Below are 20,747 nucleotides of genomic sequence, written 5' to 3'. Positions count from 1 at the left end.
TGATTCTGTCTTTTGATTCCTCCAGCATAAATACAGTTTGTTATGAGACAGAGAAGACAAAAAGGTTTTTCTCCATTCCAGCTAGAGTGACAGTTCTTTTTCATCAACCTCCCTATGTTCCAAAATAAAGCTGTATACTAAGATAAAGTGTGCATCTTTAAAAGAGAAAGAGAGAGGAGAATTCATGCCTTAGGAGGGCCGAGAGTAGTTTTAGGAGTGATGTTCACTGCTGAACCTTGATATTCTACTGATTCTTTGTCAATGGGGGAGTGGGAGGTGAGCTTCTAAGCATCTAAAGGGCTCTCTTTAAAGTAAGTGCTTAAGAACAGTCACTAGAACCCCAAAAGGCCTGACTCACCTTTTTGGGAAATCACATGAAACATCCCAAAGACTCCAGTTTTGAGTTCTTCCAGTTTTAGTCATTCACAATGAAGACAGATATACCAAGTTTCTTAAACTGTATAACTATCCTAAAAAAATTGATTTTGGGGGTAGATAGATATCTGGTGTATCAAATTAATATCAGAGTTAGGTCACTAGCAAGGGGTTCACATATCACCAAGTCTGTTCTCACTTCATCCACGGACCTTATAATTGGGCCTGATATCATGCAGGGACTAATAGCCTGGGAAAGAGGTCTCTGCCACTGAATAAGCACGTGGGATGAGAGTTTCAAATCATGTCACCTAAATCAGAGCTCTTACCCAATATAAAGCTTTGCTAAATAATGTCAAAGGTACAGGCAATCCAGAGGTTCAGATGAAGTGAAGAAAGCTCTAGGACCTCAAGAGTGGCTCCCCAGGTCCTAGCTCCCCTCATTGACACACACCACTCCTCCAGAATAAAAGGGGAGGACCAAGGGTCACTTGTCATTGTGGAGTTTTTCAATAATGAAAAATTGTTGTTTTGTACCCCAAAGAGTCGTACAGTTGACGTGATGTTCTCCAAGGAGCCCTGCTTCACAGACCCTGACTTCTATTTACTGGCAGTCAGACACTCCTAAATATTGTTACTCTATTTACCCAGAGGCCCACCTGACAAGGAAATTAGACCTGGTCACCAGCCTTCTCTTCCTTCTCCTGGGCACACCCCCAGAGAAGGGGGCGAAGGGATCCCAGGTCAACTTCCTCCCGGCCACTGGGCAGTTGTGTGACTTTGGGCAAGTTACAGTCTCTCTAGCATATACTTGGTTTCTTCATCTATAATAATCATCAGTTACCTCTGTTTAGCACTTCACAGTTGACAAAGCATTTTCACACCTATAAATTTATGCTTCATAGGTAACGGTATTCTAATTGCATAAAACATTATGCCACCAAAACTTCTCAAATTTATCTACTCTTTCTGCCTGCATTTTATTTCAAGCCGTCTTCATTGCTTGCCTGGATTTCTGCAATAGCTTCCTAACTGGTCCTCCACATTCTCCACTGCTCTCTTCTTTGTGTATTTTCCACAGAGTAGCCCAAGTAACCTTTTTAAAAAGTAAATCCAATTATGTCACTTCTACTTATACCTATAGTGGTTTCCCATAGCTTTTAGGAAAATTGTGAAGTATTGGCCATGGTCTCATGATCTGCCTCTTTCTCCAAACTACATTTGGCTCACTTTTCTTTAGCCACATAAGTCTTTTTGTCCTGAAACAGGTACTTCTTTTCTGCCTCAGGGTCTTTGCATAAACTGTTGCTGCTACCCAGAATACTTGTCTTTCCCCCACCTCTTCTACATTGTCCCACCCATTCTACAGCACTCTGTCTAAATGATACCTCCCAACCATCTGGTATAAATCAGGGCTATTGATCCTCATCTCTTAATGCACCCTTTACTTTTTCTTTATTGCTCACATTACAATTTGTGTGATTATTTGTTTACTGCCTGTCTCCCCCAGGATATAGTAAGTTTCTCAAGAGCAGGGACTCTTGTTTTATTTACTAGTTGTCCCAAAGGTCTAGCAGAGTGCCTGGCATATAATAGCTACTAAGGCTCAGAAAGATTAAACACCTTGGCCAAATTCATGCCTTTAACCTGATATTGACTCAATTTCAAAGCTCTCTAAAGCCCCATGGGTTTAAGATTGTATCTTGGTTATTTTGAGCCACTATCTTTTTCACCCCATCTTTGTAAAAGGCCATGGGAGAAACGAAAAGAACTATTTTAGCTGCTCCAACTCGATTATAAGCAGACAACTAAGTATATTTATTTTTGACAAGGCGGTGTTACATAGTAATTAAGACAACAGACTCCAAAGCTAGACTTTCTGGGTTCAGATCCCAGCTCAGCATTTACTAGCTGTGTGACCTTGAACAAGTTATTTAAGCTTTCTATACCTCAGTTTCCTCATCTGTAAAGTCAGGATGATATAGAATTATGGCTACATCACAAGGTTGTTATAAGTATTAAAGAAGTGAAATATGGGAAGGTGGGACTGGTTGAAAGAAGGTAAAGGGATTAGACAAAAAACATATATGCATCACCCATGGGCATGAACAACAGTTTGGGGATTGACCATAGGAAGATGGGGGCTGGAAGGAAGGGGCAAAGGGAGAAACTGCAATAGCATAACCAATAAAACCTTTTTAAGTGAAATATATAAAGCATTTAACACCATGTCTAGTAGACCATAAGTACCATAAAAAGGTTTAGAGCTATTCTGTTATTTTGAAAAATAATGCAGCATATGACTTTTTAATTCAAAATATTCAAAAGGCTATGGTGAAAAATAAGTTTTTATCATTTATCAACCCCCCAATTTTCTTCAGTTCTTAAATTCTCACCAGAAGAAACCACAGTTACCAATTTTGTGGGGCTCCTTCCAGAGATGTTCTATGCATATACCACCCTGCACGTGTCTGTGTAATTGAGACCTTGCCCACAGGTCTCCATCTAAATTTCTCTGCTTTTTGTTTGAGATAGCTTAGTTTCTGGTAAGATCTTTTTTTGTCTTTTCTGTTTCATAAGAGATGTCGTTTTACTTCTCTGAGATGAGAGAGAGTGAATCTGGGTTGCCTCGGAGTTGGGCCATCAGTGATTTTGGGGAACACCTGGCCGTTGTAGGGCTGCACTGCAATTGAAGTGTTTGCTGTATCAATATGTGCCTTCCGGATCCGGGCGCCTGCTGTCAAGGTGAAAGCGCTTCCTGAAAGACTTGCAGTGCTCCAATGGTGTGAGCCGGAGAGAATGCTGAGAGCCATAATCAGCTCTGGACTTGAGTGATTAGAATATATGGAAAGCACTTCAATGCTTTAAAATTGTTCCACAGCACACAGCCAAGAAAACAGATTGCTCTGGTATTTTTCCCCCAAAATTCACAATCATTTTCCACTCCAAGAACAGCCAAAAAATTAACCCCACTCCTCTCAAAAATAGTCATCTATTTTAGTTTGCATCTAATCATTTGAATTCACATGTCCTTGTGCCAAACTGTCACCTTAACAATGTAGAGCATGCTGGTTACATCACCAAGTTGACGGCATAAACAAGGCAGTAGCTTCCCTGTTGCACTAAAGGACAGTTCATTTGCGTTCCTGGCGTCCACCAAGCTGAGCAGTGCACTGTGGAGCGTAGTGTCAGTGTTCACAAAGGGAAGTTTTCAACTTCATTTGAAAACATCATCTAGGACAGATGGCCTGTTGAAAGACACTTCCCTTTGTCTCATCTGTGCCCCTCAGGTGTTTTTGTCTTCCAAACCCCAGTGTTGAGCGCTTGCCAAAAGCTTTAATTGGTGGTTGGTTCAGCCGCTGAGCCTGAGTCACAAGATCTAACAGTGTTTGTTTCAGTTGTCTATTGATATGTAACAAAGCCCCCAAGACTTAATGGCTTAAAACCACCACCATATTTATTGCTCATGGTCTCATGAATCAGAAATTTGGGCAAGCATCAGTGGGCGATTCTTTTGTTCCATCTAATATCAGTCGAGGTCATTTGGTGTTATTCAGCTAGTAGATGGACAGGGTAGAAGGTCCCAAAGGGCCTCACTCACATGTCTGGCACCTTTGTAGGCACAGCTAGAAGGCTGTGCTCAGCTGCACCCTTCTGACTCTTCATATTGTCTCAGGGCCTTTCACGTGTTCAGGCTTCCTACATGGCAGCTAATGGTTCCAAGAGCAAACCTTCCAAGAGGCTCAGGAAAAGCTGCAGAACTTCCAATGACCTAGCCTGGGAAGTCCCAGAATGTTACTTCTACTGCACTCTATCAGTCAAGCAGTCATGAAGGCCAGCCCAGACTGAAAGAGGAGGAGACTTCACTTCTCAATGGGAAGATACCAAAGAATTCGAAATCACCTTTAATCTAAGCCTGTCTGTCTCAGGGACACACATCACTCATTGGTGTGTGTTCACTATTCTTTAGTGTGATCTGGGCAGACCGCTTTGGGTTGAAGGGACAAAGCCATGGTCAGCCTGCCTCGGGGAAAGGTTTAATTCAAATGAGGCTGAGCAACAGCTTTCCAGGGCCCCAAAATTCTGAACAGGACATTGTTTGTGAAAAGAAGGAATCTGGTTAAGGCTCATGTAAATGGTTGGAATAAAGATTCTGTTCCTTTCATAAGAAAGCCCTGGAGAACTACAGTATCGGTCTTTGAGATCATGACATGGCTATCTGAACTGCTCTTTCTAATACATTTAGTGTCCCATGTTGACTTTAATGTTTTCTCCAAACAAGCCATTACACTTACCCAGGTATACATCTTTATGAACCTAAAACAAGGACACTGGAGGTAGCACTTTGCAGTGAGAAGTTGCTTCTACTATCAATTTGTCTAATAATAGTAGCACCAAGTGACATTTGCAGAAGGCTTACAGTCCAGGCACTATGGCTGAGTGCTCTACATAAACCTTTTCATTTAGTCCTTCCCCTAGCCCTCCTCCATTACTCAAAGAAGGACATGGATATATAAACAGGAGGTATGTTGCCTCACTAAGTGACACAAGAAGTAAATGGCAAAGCCAGAGTTTGAACCTGTATCTATCTGGTTCAAGGTCTGGGTTCATAATTTTTATGCTACTCTGCTGCCTATGTGACCTCCTGTCCAACTCAGTGTTCCTTATTCTCCTGGTGTAGTCCCAGCTTAAATACCAGGAGACTTGATCTGTCCTTGGGACAATTATACATTCAGTCTGGAAGATGTGACTTTCCCATACATAAGCCTTTGCAGCAAGACCTGTCGTAGCCTTAGTTCTCCCATCACATTCCCCACGCCCAGAATCACAGCGCCGCTCATGAGTCCCCAGTGTGCCTCCCTCCTCTGTCTTGGATTTTCCTCAAGCACTTGAAGAAACTGTTGACCCATCTGTCCATAATGTCATGGATACTAACCTACACAGGAAAAGGAACCCCATAGCCATCCCTGCAACTCTGGCAGAGCTCAATGACTGGGTGATGACAATGGAGATACTGATGTGGGAACAAGACAGGTGGAATAGCGTTAGAGTTTGGCCATGTACCTACAAGGTCAGCATGTGGTCTAAGAGGCAGACTGCTTGGGTTCAGATCCTTGCTCATCCTCTTGCTATGAGACCTAGAGCGAGTTTCTGAACCTCACTGGGCCTCAGATTTTCCACTTGTAAATGGGATGATAGCACCACCAGCATAAGTTCATGATTGCTATTACTCAGCCTGTTAGGGCCATGGTTTCTTCATCTGTAAAAGGTAATAGTGAGAGGTCCACTATCAGAAGCTTATGGTGAGTATTCAATACAATAATACCCAAAAAGTATATAGTTACCATTAAGTGACTGTTGACAATGATTTTTCAGTTAAAATTGTATTCAATGTCATACAATAAAATCCAACTACAGTGGTCCAACTTAATAGTTTTTTTAAGACTTTATTTTTTGGAGCGGTTTTAGGTTTATAACAAAGTAACCAGGAGAGGAAGGTACAGAGATTTCCCATATTCTCCCTGCCCCCACACATGCATATCCTCCCCTGTTATCAAAACCACACACCAGAATGGTACATTTTTTAAGAAGGATGAACCTACATTGGCACATCATAATCACACAAAGTCCATAGTTCACGTAGGGTTCATTCTTGGTGGTGTACATTCCATGAGCTTGGAAAGATGTATCCATCGTTGCAATATTATACAGAGCATTTTCACTGCCCTAAAACCCTCTGTGCTCTGCCTGTTCATCTCTTCCTTGCCACCTCCCAAATCACTGATCTTTTTACTGTCTCCATAGTTTTGCCTTTCCTAGAATGTCATATATTTGGAATGTCATATAGCATTTTTGGATTAGCCTTAACAGTTTTTTTTTGGGGGGGGGAGGTATTTTTCTTATTCAACAAGAAGCCCATAGTAAACAGTCCAAGGCTGGTAACACAGCTCCACCCTGCCCTGAGGGACCCAGTCTCCTGTTTTTTCATTCTTTCTTCCAGAGTATGTTTCTCTCTTTCTCATCCTCATAGGATGGCAGCTGCTCCCCCTGTCCTATCTGTATTCTGGAAGGAGAAGACAGTGCAGCTGTCTTTTTTTTATCAGGAAAAGCTCTGTGTTCCCAGAGGCAGACTTTTACTTCCATCACATGAGCCAAAATGGGGCTATATCACCACCCTGACTTCCAACAGAGCCAGCACTGGGCACTCTGCCTCCCCATACATGGAACTCCATGCTAGACCCCAGTGAAGGTCAAATGTGTTCCCCTCTTCTTCCCATCCCTAGTAACCTTCATCCTGTCTTCTCAAACCCCGGATCTACAAGAAGATGTGTTGTTCCCCTTCTTCCTCCCTTTTAAAGGGCTCCCTGCTGGCACATGAATCCAATTTTTATACAGTGGCCCTGAATACTTCCCCAGAAAAGGCATGCCCTAAAACTTGTCATCTAAGAATCCTGGTTCCCCTAAAACACAATGAAATTATGCCTCACCTCTGCTCAAAACCATCTCACCAATAGTAAGAGCCCTAGTATTTACAGTGTTCCTGAGGCCTCCTGTGCCCTGTCTCTCTACCTTCCTCTCTATGTCTCTCCCCTCTTTCTTTCATCTCTGCTTTACTGTGCTCTCCTACCTTCCTTTCTTCCTTTCTCTCAGCCCTGCTCTCCTTCCTCTCATGGAGGGCATCATTCCCTTTGCTTCACTTCTCTGGCTGCCTAGCAGCCTCTTCTCACAAACTCTAAGCATACTCCTGCCTCAGGATCTTTGCATATGTCCCTTCTTCCCCCAGAGAACCAAATGGCTTCTACCCTCCCTTCCTTCATATGTCACCTGATCAAAGAGGCATTACTCGATCAACCTTTGAAAAAGCAAAATCAAAACAATGATAATAAAACAGAGTTCTGAATCTCCATTACCCTGCTCTATATTTCTCTGTAACACTTTTCACCATGAATGTATTTATTTGTTGTTTACTGTCTGTCTCCACCCTTATATCTCCAACATGGTAGGACATGGGACAGGCTCTAATCCACCCACAGGGTCCAGCATATAAGGGTTGCCGTTAGTATTTGCTGAATGGATTGCAGGAGTGCTTGCTTTTATAACTTTTCTGTGGGAGAACTCTATGTCTCTAGCCAGGCAGATTGTCTTAACCCATGTCCTGTCAAAGGCTCTTTGGTTGTGACCAACAAAGTCCTAGTTGGTTGATGGTGGTCTATGCAGTGGTGAATAGCAGTCACATCTGCTGTGGCCACCATTGTATCCCCAGCCTCTAGGATGGCACTGACATGAATTAAGTAGATGCTCAGTCACTATTTGCTGGATGATTGGATAAATCTCCCTGTGGTTCTGAAATTACTGCTGCAGGGAGCAATGTCTCCGCCTCTCATCCTCCTGAGTTCTCCTGTTCACTTCTTTCCTTTTTCTTTTCAAACTCTTTGTTCTTCTTTTATTTCCTTCCCTTTGATATACTGTCAGATCTTTTATTTATTGCATTCCATGGGCCTAATTTTATATATTCAAAAAAAAAATCACAAGATTCTAAGAAGCTTATTGTTTTAACTATTTATTTATTTTACAAATTCAAACACCTGTAAAATAGTAGCTACCACGTAATTTGGTATGAAGTTGTGTTTCAGAAGGAAACTGCAAAAGAAGCTCTTCATTCTGTTTTATGGATTCTTGCATTCTCTCTACAATCATGGTAATTTCTCTTTCCTTGTGGATTTTCAAAATTTGATTTCTATTTTTTGTTATGACAACAATTTTATTAGTAATGGCAAAATTTAATTAATAAATGAAATTTAGACCTTAAAAAACACAAAAGTAGGAATAATACTTGCCTAGCGGGCCTGTAATTGAACTGAAGGATTATTTAACGACAGGGCTTGAGACAGTTTGGAACAGCAGGCCCCATACTTGATATATTGTTCCTTTGAGACTGTTTTTCGTGACAAAACCATCAGAACCCTGGAATGAGGCATCTGAAAATGGCATCACATTGAGTGTGATACCTGTCTTACTTACTATTGTAAAAACAGGAAAATTTCCCCATGGTAAATTCACTTCATGCTCTCAGCTGGTCTCTGCTGTTTTCACCTTATATCCAGCATATTTCTGTGACATTCAGATTGGTTGGGGGTATCCTGGGAGCATTTCTGAAGGACCGTTTTGCTCCCTCATTTCCCTCTTCAGCAGCTATTGTGAGATCCTGATGCCATCTCTCCCGGTGCTTTATCAGTCTGGTTCAGGCAGTGGGATGCGAACGGGCAGCTTCAGTGACCCGAATTCCAAGATATTTGATGGCAAAAGCCTCACAAATGAGTAGCAAATATCTATTTTTACCATCTTTCCTGTACCCTAGATCATGGATTTTCAAAAATATATATTTTTATTGACAGCAGAATCCCACTGATAAAGGAGTTCCTACAAGATAGAGTAAATAGTTTTTATAAACTGTTAGAACTATTAAGGGTTCACTCACCAATAAATTTAATTTAAAAAGAGTTCGCTCCTGTCAGATCTTTATCAGTGTGCCCTATTCGATAGCCTTCCTCTAGACCAGAAATAACATAAAAGAAATAAATACCCCACTCACAAATGGGACATAACCATAAAGTATTGAGGATTCACCCAAAGGAACTGTTTAAGAACTTTATGGCAAAACAATAAATAATCGTTTCTGAAGAACTTAGAAGAAAATCTAAGTAATTGTTGACATGATAAGTTCTCTCCAAAGTAAACTCTAGATGCAACTAATTGAACTCGAAATCCTAATTGAAATCCAAAAAAAAAGATATTCATGGAATTTAACTCAATTTGTAAATTTATATGTAATAAGTAAGAAGAGTACAGACTCTTCTCACAAAGAAGAACAAAAAGGCAAAGTAGGCCAACTAGAGATCACAATGTATAAAGCAGAGCAGCTTTCAGATGTTCTGGTTGAAGTAGTTGGGAGGAAGGGGAAGAGGCAGCTGGGATCTCCTCAGAGAGGCCCCTGGGGAATAGGAATAAGGTGTGAGCACCACTGTGCTGTGGACTCTGTTAACTGCTCTTGGTGAGGCTCTGTGGGGAAAGGAGAAGGGCTTCCTGGAGCGATAGCATCACCTGTGTGAAGGACCAAGGCCCTCTTTCCTGAAGGAGTGAAAGTACACACTGTGGATGCAATTTCACATTATGACAAGTGCGGATTCATAAACCAGATTGGGAACTAGGATAGTGCTCATACAGTGCTGGGCTTGGCAGTGGGTGCAGGGTAAGCTCTCAATGCAGGTGAACTCTGTTGACCAGACCTTGAGGAAAGTCATCTCGAGTGTGAACGCACAGGGCAGGGTCATCCAGAAAGCATTTCTGGAAAAAGTGAGCTCTGAGAGCAGTTCTTGAAGAAGGTGAAGAGCGTGGGCAGGGAGAAGTGTGGAAATTTAAGGCATTGAACTGGATGGCTCTGAGAGACCCAAAACTACTACATATTTGGCCCAACCAAAATGGGGACTCCTTTGAGAAGAGCAGGCATGTGTCTGTTTGCCCTCTGAACTAACGTCCCAGCAGTCTCTCCTGTCAGGGGCACTACGGCACTTGCAAGTCACACACATGCACAAAGGGAAGGTATGTATACACACACAAACATGCATGCCAGAGGCCTAAGAAGTGATGAAGAGGAAAATCAAGAGTGGAACTTCCTAAGTGCCTAGTCTGTGCCCCATGCCTGATGGGCATCTCATAACTCTCAACAGCGGCTCTGGGAATTACTGTGTGTTTTCCTGGTAATTACTGAGAATTTTACCTCTGAGGAAACTGAGGTTCGAAGAGTGACATTACTTGCTCAGTCACCCAGCTCCTCGGTGCTTTGGAGCCTGAATGCTTTTTACCCACACAGGACTCTCATCATAGCCACACACGTCCATCTTCTGTGCGCGGAGCCACCCACATCTCCATTGTAAAATCCTTCCAGCTCTTCAGCGTATACATTTAGTGTTAACTTGATGCTAGCACGAAGATTACACTTTCACTTGCATACTGGGTTTATTTTTTTCTTACCAAACAGCAGAACTTGTTATTTCCCCAGCTTCTACTTTTTTCATGTATTGGAGTTTTATGTCGTAGCACGTTGTATTAGGAATTATCAGAAACCATGCTCATTTTTTGCCTGGAAGAATGTCATCGTGACGAAAAAGCTTTCTAACCAGGAATCAAGAGCAAGATGGCTGCCTTCTCCCTTGTCTCTCAATGGCTTCGTTGACCATGTAAACATGCAGCCCTTGCCATTCTATGCTGACGTATTTTTGTGAGATTTTGCTGCATTTCTTTTCCACTTCACAGATTTTTTTATTTCTTTCTATGCTTCTATTTTTAAAAACAGCTTCAATATGAGCTTTCATAAATTGCCATTTGATCCCAGAAGAAAGTCATTTTCATGCCTATTTCATTCAAAATGTGGAGAAGTTGTCCCTGAATAGCAGTATTATAACCTTTCTTTCTATCCCAAATCATAGATCAGTTTAAATTAGCAAGAAAGATGCTGTATGCAACCTCAGCTGGAAAGTGAATAGGCAACAGCAGTGAAAATCTTCTCTTGGAGAAGAATAAAATCCAATCTACTGGTCATGTTTTTAATAAGATGACAGTAGTTTAAATGCCTGGATAGAGGAAGGAAGGCTATTAATGCCTCTCATGGAGCAAACTTGGGGATGAGTTAAAAACCTCCTCTCTGGGAAATAGTAAAGCACTAACTCAGATTTGAACATCAAAGACGGTTGAAATTGAATCTCTCTTTATGAGTTGTACACATTATAAATATGTGTACACTTGGGGCATGAAGAGAATGTGAATGGTTTTACTGAAATAAATGCTTTTGAGTATGGGGATGGGTTTTCTTTTCCTGTCTTCCTCTCTCCCTCTCCTTCTCTCTCTCTCTCTCTCTTCCTCTCTCTCTCTCTCTCTCTCTTCCTCTCTCTCTCTCTCTCTCTCTCTCTCTCTCATTTGTTATGAAGTAAAGGACACAAAGACATGTGGCAAAATAAATGATTTTGATGGCACTTGAGTATAAACATAGCACAAAGATGGAAAAAAGACAAAGGAACATCCACCAAGTTACAGACCCCTCCTTCTCCTCTTGAACTTGTCACATGCTCAAAGAAGCAGTGAGAACTCCTTCAGAGGGGAGGACTCAGAGTTCCCAGAGACAGAGAGCAGCTGCCACAGGTACCAGAGGATGCAGGCAGTCACTGAAGCTGAAAAAGCACTCTCATTTCACCATCGGCTGGCCCTCCAGTGGATGCTGATATATACATACCAGTAGAGCACGTTCACCAGTCCCGGCACATCATTAGTTCTACATAGGTATTTGCCGAATAAATTGCTTTCAGGTGTGTTTTTTTCAACCATCATATTTTTAGACAGTTTACAGTGGTTCAGTAGTAAGACAATGAATTATCTTCTCTGTGTTTTTCCTTAAAAAGAGGCCTACTCACCATGTGATTTTTTTTAAATCCTGCAAAGGCTGCCTCTAAGATAACATGGGAACTGGTCCTTCTGGCCATCTGGCTTTCGGTTGAGCAAAGTTATCCTGAAGCTGTAGTATGTACAAAGTCCTCCCATCCTTTGTGCAATGAGAATAAAATCAGTGTGACATGGTAATTATTTCCTTCAAAAAATCTCAATTTCACCTGGGTCCATAGCTTTAAGACATGGGTCAGACTAAAACAAAATCCTTTCCAACATATTGATAAAAATCTAGAAAAGCAACTACTGTACTATTTTGTTTTTAGTCCTGCCAAAAACATTTGTATACTTGAAGGTTATAAGGCCCTGATTCCTCCTACATTGTCAGACCTCTGGTTCCCTGGCAGGCATTGGCTATTTAATCTAAAGTACATGATGCACTTTTTTTGTGAAACATATCTCAATCTTCTGCCCGATCTTTGTATCTTGGACTTTAAAGTCACTTGTATAGTCCCACTTTATACAATATGATCTGTAAGTGGGAATAATGGTAAACGGATTTACACTTACAACCAGTGAAATTTAGAGGATTGCATGAACGTTCATTCTACTTTCAATTTGATCCTTTAAATTCTTTGTAATTCTGGGTGAGTCTACTGTGGTAGAGATCCATGTATTCAGTAAAATAGCATCCTGGACAATACTCAAGTGTAGAATGATACATAATTGTTAGAATAGTTTTTAATTTGAATCACTTCTACATCAGGGGCATTAATTTCCTTTCTATCTCCCAGTCTTTTTTTCCCTCAATTTCATTCTGTTGTCATATTCTCTTGCCTTCTCACACTTCTCTCTTTACCTCTTACCTTTTTCCTCCCTTGGAAGGCCGGAGGTTTTTTTATTATTTGTTTCCTCCCCCCCTAGGACTCTTTTCCTGTATGGTTTTCCAATATTGTTTGATGCTCAGTGCATCAGAGGGTGAAACTCAGCTGTGCTCACCCAATAGCCGGATATAATTTAGCACTGATTCTCTCTGTCTGGCAGAAACCTCTAAATCCAGCCAAGCCACAAGATGGGATTCAGAAGAACATCCAAGTTGTTCTTTCGCCAGAATGCTGCATCCATTCTGTGCCCCAGTGGTTTTTTCATCCCCATTTCTAACATATTGTCACCACTTTATCTTCTGTGTGCTGAGGACTCTTCTGAAGACGCTGTTGTGTGATCTAAATTCTCTGGCTTTACAGCAGCATTGAAGGTGATTCCAAGAGTTGAGGTCACAGACATTTTCCCTTCACAGGCACCCTGCCCCCAGGGACACTGAAGACAATATTTGAAACTGTGGCGTTAGAACACCAAAATAGAAGGAACCATAGGCATCAGTACCAAAGGCAGCTGGGCTGAAGGAGATTAACACAGCACTATTAAATAGAGATTTAATTCAATTCAGCGGCACTTAATCACCTGCAGAGTGCCAGGAACTCTGCTGGGTGCTGGCATGAACAAAATGAGTACTTGATCCCTTGCCCTGAAGGGCAGGAAGCAGAGAGTGAAGGTACATTTGATGAGCACACAACAGGAGAATGTGACTTACGCTAGGGATGGGGACACTCAGGAATGCTGCCAGCAGGAGGGAGTCTCAAAACTGGCTTCTAAATGATTAAATAAATTAGGGCACCTAATAAAATTCCTACACAAAAATACAGTACATGTGGAATTGAAGGGTCTATTTTCAGTTTGCATTTTGAAAGGCTTACCCTGGTAACAATGGGAAAGGTAGATGACAGGTGCTGGGAGACAGGTGGTAGAAAGAAAGATTAGGAAAAAAGAGTTCAAATGAGGCTATTGCAGTAGCCTCAGCAAGGCCTTTGAGTAAGGGAGGGGCAGTAGGAATGCAACAGAAAAGACAAGAGTTGAGACTATTTTGGGGTGGAATTGATAGGGCTTTGTGACTGGTTGTGTTGTGGGTGTGGATTACAGAAGCATCAGTATCGCTTTAGGCCCAGCCCTGTGTATCTTAGTCACATGTACTATAACTAAGCTCACATTTCTGTGAAGGAAGACGGTGGGCCTAACTGTATGCACCTCCTCATAAGCACTTTTTTTAAAGGAGCAGGGACACCCTGGCCACATGGCTCAGTTGGTGGGAGTGTCACTCCGTGCACTGACGCGTTGCTGGTTTGATTCCTGGTCAGCGCATTAGCCTAGGTTGTGGGTCCAATCGCTGGTAGGGGTGCCTACAGGAGGAGGCCAATTCATGTTTCTCTCTCTCATGTCGATGTTTCTCTCTCTCTCTTCCTCTCTTTCGCTCTCTCTACAAATCAATGGAAACATGTCTTTGGGTGAGGAATAGATAGATAGATAGATAGATAGATAGATAGATAGATTGATAGATAATAGGTAAAATACTTTAAATAATAAATAAATGAAAAGGGAACAGGGGAAGAGAATAAAATATTTTGTAACTTTTAAGACTTAGTAAAAATTGCCATAGCTGGTGTAGCTCAGTGGATTGAGCACGGGCCTGTGAACCAAAGGGTAGCTGGTTCGATTCCCAGTCAGGGCACACGCCTGAGTTGCAGGCCAGGTCTCCAGTAGTGGGTGCGTGAGAGGCAACCACACATTGATGTTTCTTTCCCTCTCTTTCTTCCTCCCTTACCTTCTCTCTAAAACTAAATAAATAAAATCTTTAAAAAAAAAAGACAGTAAAAATGTGCTTGTATTCCCCACCCCCAAGTGTGATAAGACTTAATTAGAAAGTACCTTCTGCTTGATTTTGTAAGCATAATCGTTAAATTTACAGAAATGCAAAAATTTACCCAAGATGTTAGAAGATGTCATTATTAATAAAAATATTAGCTTTTTAACCCCCTACCCACACGCATACAAAAAAGAATTATTAGGAACATGTTTTAGAAACTTGCCATTAGAAGAATTTGAACAGATTTTCTGAAATGGGAAATAAATTCCAAATGTTGCATGGATAGTATCTGATATTCTGTGTTCTTTGCTGTTCAAATCATACTCTTTCACCATGTGTGACAATTTCATTTTTCCCTGAAACTCCAGCTGAAAAAGAGACCAGAAAAAGGTGTTAAATATTCATCCAGAACTCTCAACTGATGTTCATGGAGGCAATAATAATGACAACTGGAATAATGGACATTTATTGAATACTATTTGCAAGATACCATGTTAAGCTTTTCATATAGATTAACATTCAGTTTTTACATCAATCCTATGATTCTATTATATTATACCTTACTATATTACAACCTCTTCTAGTATAACCATTGTACAGATAAGGACACTGAAAATTAGAGTAGTTAAATAATTTGCCCAAGGACACAGGGAAGTAATTGATGGAGTCAAGTTCAAATTCAGTTTTGTTGGACCCCAGGACTCACTCTCTTACCCACTGGACAATACCCCTTTCCAAAACAGCTGGAGTTCCTTTTGAGCTTTTCTTTTTAAAATAAAAGCTGAAAGATCTTTATATTTTCTTTCTTCCTGAGTTTTACATTCTTTAAATAATGCCTGCAGGTTCCATGTGCCTAATATCAGATAATAGCATGCAAAAGGCTACGGCATTCATAGACTTCCTTTGCCATGATGTAACTAGTCATTACTTTGTCATTCTTTGTTAACCCGTTTCTCCTACAATAAACTTATAAAAAGAATGCTAGGACAAGATTCCAATCCTGGTGGTCACTTACTGTGACTTATGTTAGCCTGGACACTCATTTCTCACTGGGCTTTGGCCCAGGCATAGAATGATAGCTGACCTGCACTGAGGACTTCCAATGTCCCAGGCAGTGTATAAATCCCCTTGCAACAACATAGTAAGGGGGTACTAGAATTAACCCATTTTACAGATGAGGAACTAAGGCTTTGGAAGGCTATCTTACTATGAAGCTAATAAGTTAACCCGGGATTAGAACTCACATCTCTTGGCTCCCAAACTCATTATGTGCTACAAGATCTCCTTATCTGACATGGGATAAGGTCTCTTGATACCAGGTTCACTCCAGTTTTGTGAAATCAGAATAATGCTGTCTATGGGACACTAATTTATTTGGGGAAAGCCAATGGCTGCCTGCCATATATTTAATAATACCTACGATACATTTAATGCATATTATGTGCCACTTACATGTTAAATACCTGTAATTATCACCAAACCTCAACCCTGCAAGACAGCTATTATTGTTCCCATTTTATGGAAGTGTGAGAACTGTGTGTCAAAGAGGCTGAGTGCCTTGCCCAAGGTCTCATGACTAGCAAATGGCAGTCCCAGTTGTCAGGTGAAGGTCTGTAGGCTCCGAACTATAAGTGGTAGTGCTGTCATGCTATATTGTCATTTGCTTTCTTCTATCCCTTTGGGAAAAAGAAAAGCTGTTGTGACAAAGCATCCATGATAAAATTATCTTAAGATTGTTATTGAGATTTTTAATCACATAATTAAAAGGATACTCAAAAAGCCCTGGAAATCTTTTTTAAGCCACAGTTGTGGGTTGATTCTCTTGCTTAGGTTGCTCATTGTTTCCCTAAAAATCTTTTACAGAAACCTGCTTGCTCTATCCTATACTCCCCCCTACCCCTACCCCCACCCACCTCAAAAGTACAGCAACAGAACAGCAGCATCCAGGTCCCATTTTTCTTGCTTGATCATCCAGAGCATGTAAATTACAGTGAAATATGGCCTGAGTCAGCTCCTCACAGAACAGAAATCAGTAACCATTGATATTGCTAAGCAACACCACAGAGGAGCAAGGCTGCAAATTAGGTGACAAGTTTATAAGAAGTCAAAGTATCTGGTGACTCACTTGGGCATTTTATTATGAACCATCTGGATGATCCACAGTAATGACCAACACATTATTGTTCATTGTTCAAGGATGATAATTCCCATATAATTGTATGGCACTTCCCTCTGTGATCCTAACCTACTTTACAGAATCTTCCTCTGCATTTTCCATAATCCAGATATTTCCCTACAAGATAATTGGAAACAGTTACACCCACTGGGCAACTTCCTTTCCTCCCCAAAATAATATTTAAAACAAACAAACAAAAATCACTGTGTTGGCTTGTCTGATGGCAGAGCCGGCTGGACAAGAACATGCAAAAAGGAAGTAGTAATTAGTCATGGGATCATGCAGCTCCATCAGCCTGACATGGGCTCGTCTTAGTGGTCCCAGAGATGTCTGAAGTGATGAGACTCAGTCCTTCCCAAAGGCATAGATGAGCAGATTGTGGTACCTACACTGAGCCAGAGTCCTTGACCTTCTGGAGAAAGGTTGCCTAGCAAGGATCCCTCCCAATTCCAACAGCCTAGGTGGTCTCATTTATTCATTCATTGATTCACACAACTAATATTTACAAGAAAATTGGACTAAGCAACTGATTTGAAACCAAAGGCTACAAATTGATGAACCAAATATAACCCAGAGTGTTTTTTTTTAACTTGGAATCAGTTGCCAAGATTTAAAAATCAGAGTTTTTCACATAAAAAGCCAAGTATCTGGCTTCCCTTGAATAATTAGAAGATTTGTCAACACAATGTCTGTATTCACTCCTGAAGCTGGAGCTGAGGTACTGCTGCCCCTTCTTAGGCAGTGCTGTCCAAATGTGCTGTCCAATTTTCCATAATCACCACCACTCTCTATTGTTGTCCCCAGCCCACTTTGCCCATCTACATAGCTGGCACCTGTGCTCCATTGCTGCTTTGTCAGAGTGCCTACTGTGTTCCAGGCACTGGGCCAGATGCTGAGGATCTTACTGAATCCCGATTTGTCCACTGATGTAGCATCAGTATTTCCTGGGGCTGGGGCCTTGAAATGATATCTGCAGATGGACATAAACAAGGAAATATATGTAGAGAATGGGGGAGATAAAAATAACAGCAGTAACAAACCAGTGTGTCTGGGTTTGCAGGAAGCTTGAAAAGGAAGAGAGAGTGTTTTGTGAAGGGGCTAGATTCAGAAGGCATGAAAATCAGGTGATAAATTTCTAAGAGGTAGCTGTGTGTGTATGTTCATAAATCCTACTTGAAACTCAATAGCTGATAGAGGATCACCCACAATTTCAGCCCTTTATTTTCATTTGCAAAGTTCTTGCCTTGCTTCCAAAAGCTTGAGAGATTTTTAATTTTGTAGAAGAAACAGAAGTACTCATTAGCATAGATTGGGAAGGGCTGGATGTGAAAAGAACTCCATAGGGCAAAATCATCTCTCTTAACACCTTGAGTGTGACATACATGTCTTACCACATGTTGAGTACAGCTGTCCCTCGACAAATGTGTACACTGTTAGAAACCTCTTAAGGAAGTTTGACACACGAGCATCAATCCCCCACAGAATGTTAAGCAGAGCTGCTGCGATGAGTCAGTACTTCCAAAGCTTTTTTTGAGTGAGATTTTGAATCTGAAGGTTAATATATTCCTTTCCTTCTGACTTGAGTGAGAAGTGAGGATTTGTGGTTGTTGCCTCACTTAACCTCAATGTCTAGAAATTTTTTTAAGTTAAAAAAAATTACTTGCCTTGGCATGAACCTTTGATATAAAAGAATAATGACCAAACAAAGCCTTTTAATGGAAAGCAATTAATTTTGGTAGTTCATGCATTTTCTGACATGAAATCATGTCAAAAAGGTTAAAACTGGTCTGCATTAGAATATACCTAACTCATAATTTGTGTTTATTTTGATGAAAATTTTTCACATGGGGAAACAAGTGAAAAATGTTTAATCCAGATAGCCTGCAAGAAATTTAAATAGGATATAGCTCTATATCCTATACAAATGCCCTATTTGTAAGGAGTGGGATGGGAAATTGCAAATACTCCACTCCATACTACCCATTCTCAAAACTTTAAAACAAACACTTTTAGCCAATAATAAAAAATAAATTCACAAATTTTTTTAAAAGCTACCTTAAGGCTAAAATATAAATACTGCAAAACATGGTTCTGAAAGTTAGCCAAGGCAGCCTTTGAGTAAACTAAAAGTTCTTCTAACAGTCTTCCTTGTGTTTAAGGAAAGAAGTCCTAAGGGGTTTTGTTGACTTGCACACATCAAGAATAGACATTGACATTGGTGCTCACCCACAGCGATAATTAGTGTTTGGAGAGGATTTAACTACCTTGTGCTGGGCTGAGCTAGATGTTCATGTTGGACCTGTGGCAGAAAATAAAGAGGGGTACCAATTACTAAGGATGTCTGTGCCACCCCAATGCAAAGTGCTTAATAGACATGCTCTCATCTGATCATCCAAAAACTGTCCTAAGAACAGGTGCATATTGCTCTTGTCCCCATTTCACAGTAGAAAGAACTGATGCTCAGAGAGGGTCACCCAACTTATAAGTAGTAGAGCCAAGCTGTGAATCAACTGTCTTGTCTGCCTCACTCAGGAGCACTCTTAACCATGATAGAAATGCTATGGTGTCAACAGTCAGGATGCTTCAGGCTCAGTGTCTGTATTCCTGACTTCAGCAAGTCCAGTGAAATTCAGCAAACCAAGGTATCCTAAACCTCTCTGTCATTTGAGAGTTTGCATTTATGTACTTTATTTAAAAACATGAGAGGTGCACATAATAAGAGGAAAGCACTGTTATAGGTTCTGTTGGGAGGGATCTAGAGACGAATAGTGTCTCTGCCACCAACATGTGGGCAACGTAGTTGGAGAGACAGGCTTCTGTACAAATATTAGAAGGGAAGGTGCTCAGGTCCCAAGCTGGAATACTGGTGGTCAGGTGAATGAAGAGTCCACCTTGCACATCCCACTGTCATGGTTGTGCTCTCTGTTTTGACATTCCCCACAGATATGAGAATAGAAGAGCAGGGCTGGTGAAGAAATTTTTTTAAACACTGTTTCCAACATGGCAAAATATCTTTTGTTAATGAACAACAATTACCTATGATGCGGACCCCGGCCCTTAGGGTCCGTGTGTTGTGGCTGCGACAAACTAATTCACAGATACTAAAGAAGTCCTGTGGAGAAAAAAGGACAGCATGGCCACTCTCTGAGTGAGAGAGGGCCCCAACCCATGCCTGAACAGGCCTTTATTGCTTTTCTGGGCACATTACATTGAGGATGGTCCTCATTTACTATACACAGGTTCACTTTAGGTGGTTATCTTTTACAGAAAACAAAGGAGAGGATGTTGCTAATTACATCAAAGAAAAAGGATATTTGCAAACGCAAAGGGAAAAGTGGTTGAACTGGTTACACTGGTCCTTGAGAGGTTTAGCATAGATTTTATGAAGTTACTTTAAAGATAAACAGGGGTAAACATTTGCTGCCTCAATTCAGGGTGAGGGAGTTTTACCAAAAGCAAGCCTCATAGCAGCCTACGTACAATGCAGGCCTGATTCCCCATGGGAGAACCTATCCATGGGCATGGATCCTGTGTGCCAACCTCACTCCCCGTCGGTTTTCTGAATCAGAGGCTGGGCTACACTCTCCACGCCACATGGAACAGTTCCCTATATATCTACTTGAGACCTCTGTTAGTAGTGTAGAATTTGTTTTAGCAAACCTGTATAAAATACCCAGTTCTCTAAATGCTCTGCTCCATGACCCATGGGTTCTTCCTCACTGTTGTTGGTGGTGCTTGCAGTAATAAGGGTGCCCATTATTGATTGCTTAGTGGGTGTCATTATCTCGTCTACTCTTCACCACAACTTTCTAGGGGAGATACAATTATGCCCCTTTATAGCTGAGGGCACAGAGGTTCAGAAAGGTGAAACCACTTGCTCAAAGTCACACAGCTAATTAAGTAGCAGATTTGACGTTCAAATCTACACCTTGGCTTCAAAGCCCATGTTCTCAACTTCCACTCACTATTTGAAAATAATACTTCCACTGGGTATGATATAATTCAGTAACTATATAAAACTCTTTGATAGGTATTAGACAACTTTACCAAGAAATTACTGTC

The 20,747-nt window shown here is 41.1% G+C and overlaps 1 protein-coding gene across 2 annotated transcripts in view; it reads left to right on the top strand.

Moving 5' to 3' along the window:
* SLC24A2 (solute carrier family 24 member 2) overlaps positions 1–20,747 on the top strand; it is a 252,951-nt gene that overhangs the window by 166,003 nt on the left and 66,201 nt on the right. The gene's annotated exons all lie outside the window — the stretch shown is intronic.

This window comes from Desmodus rotundus, chromosome 1 (genome assembly GCF_022682495.2).
Source record: "Desmodus rotundus isolate HL8 chromosome 1, HLdesRot8A.1, whole genome shotgun sequence".
Taxonomy (NCBI): Eukaryota; Metazoa; Chordata; class Mammalia; order Chiroptera; family Phyllostomidae; genus Desmodus; species Desmodus rotundus.
Note: the sequence above shows the minus strand (reverse complement) of the source record. Positions and strands in the feature narration are given on the sequence as shown.